Source organism: Equus przewalskii, chromosome 1 (genome assembly GCF_037783145.1).
Source record: "Equus przewalskii isolate Varuska chromosome 1, EquPr2, whole genome shotgun sequence".
Taxonomy (NCBI): Eukaryota; Metazoa; Chordata; class Mammalia; order Perissodactyla; family Equidae; genus Equus; species Equus przewalskii.
In genome coordinates this window covers 135,832,701-135,834,815 of record NC_091831.1, presented here as the reverse complement: position 1 = coordinate 135,834,815, position 2,115 = coordinate 135,832,701, and positions in this window count along the sequence as shown.

Sequence of the window (2,115 nt, the reverse complement as noted above, 5' to 3'; positions counted from 1 at the left end):
GTTGTTACCTTTGTCTGGACTTCTCTTCACCAGTTATCTGCATGACTGTCTCTCTTATCCTTCAAGCCATTACTTAAATCTTTTTTCACTGAGCTCCTAAAAACTACGAACTTTGCACCTCTTGCCTTACCACCCCCAGCATTCCCTTTTTATTTCTTCACAGCCCTTATTCTCTAACATACTTTATAGTTTATTTTCTGTCTCCTTAGAATAAAAACCTCAAGTAGTGATTTTTTTCTATTTGATTAACTGCTATATTCTTAGCATCTAGAACAGTGCCCAACACATGAAAACACTCAATAAATATTGAATGAATGAATGAATGAATGTCTACTTACTGGGCTTCATAATTTTTATTTTTATTCTTTAGTTTACCTTTCATGATTCTGAAACATACTTACCTTAACGTCTTTTTCGGGCTCTTTTATTTTTTCATCTTGAGTGGATTAAAATTTCAAAAGGTGTTGGTTGGCTGTTCTTTTAATCATGAGGTTTTTTATGTTTTGAAGTTTTCATTTACAGTGGTTTTTTTTCCCTTTGTTTGATTTGTATTTCTTTCCTCTGGGTTCATCTTTTCCTTTCTAGCAGTTTTAAGTTGCCTTCGACTTGTGTCCTAGGGACCCTGATTCAGCCAAGTGTTAGATGCTAAGTCACTGTTTCAATTCTTTGCAAAACTGTGCACTTCCGCCATCTTAGGCCTGCATCTTCCTATGAGCTAGAGCCTCAGGTATCAGTTGGAGGTAGGTTTTGCTTTTTAGCCTCCTTCACAAGTGGAGCAGCAGTGAAGAGGAATCCCAGCTCAGCCCCTGGCTTAGAGCAGTGCTGTTTTTTGTCCCCTTTTTCGTTCCTGTTATTTCTGTCTACGATTAGAAAAATCAGTTTCACCAGAGGCTCATTAATTTTATTAATCTTCTAAATAACCTACTTGTAGCTTTATTATTCCTCTGTTTTCTATTTTATTTCCTATTCTTTTATTTCCTTCCTAGTACTTTCCTTAGGATTTTTTATTCTTTTCTTATCCTCTTAGGATTGATACTTAGCTCATCATATTTTGGGCTTAGAAATTATCGACAGCTATACATTTCCCTTTTAGTACTGTTACTGCATCTCATAGATTTTGAAATGTAGTAGCACTTTTAGACCTCATTACCCTGTCATATTAGAACTTCTGACTGCAAATTTCTGCTCTGAACCCAGAGTCAGGCAGGCTGCTGCTTCAGCATGGTCTATGCTTTCTTTTTATATTTCTTGTCCTTGGATTTATTTGTTGGTTTTGAACCCAATTTTATCTTTTTATATTTATCACTGATATGTTTGGAGCAGAGGGGATGCCTTAGAGCATGGTCATAATGTTATTTGATCAGAAGTCTCTGTACATCTTTTCTCTCCTACAGCAGGTGAGATACATTTTTCTTTCTTCCATTTGTTTAAATAGAACTTCTGTGCATTCAAATTTTACCTTGATGTAATTTTATCTTATTGTCACTTCTATTAACTCTAATGCCAAGGTGCGGCAACTGACACATTCACATTTTATGCAGCCTCTTTTCATGTAAGACCCAAGGCACCTGATGGTTGTTTCAAATAAATTTTAGAGGTCTTTTGTAAATCTAATCTTATCATTTAAGCAAATTTGTTCTTCATATTGCTACAGTGGTGTCTCTGCTTCAGGAATTGTTAAGCTGCTGAGGTTTAGAACCCCTCTCCAATTAATTTTTTATTGAAAGAACTGAGGTCCTAGTTTGTTAGAATCAAGATAGAGATACACTATGCTCACATTTTCTTAAGGAAACTCACGACTCAGTGTTATGTATAAACTTCACAGGGAAAAACAAGTATGTATATAGCAAAGTGTGTCCAAAGATATTGGTTTACTCCTCAGGATACAATTAAATTTCTGGGGGCCAGCCCCGTGGCCAAGTGGTTAAGTTCCTGCGCTCCGCTTCGGCAGCCCAGGGTTTTACCGGTTTGGATCCTGGGTGCGGACATGGCACCACTCATCAGGCCATGCTGAGGTGGCATCCCACATGCCACAACTAGAAGGACCCATCCTACCCAAAGCCCAGACTGTCAAACCTACTTGTCCTGATGAAAGTCAAACACTTTAAAAAGTTA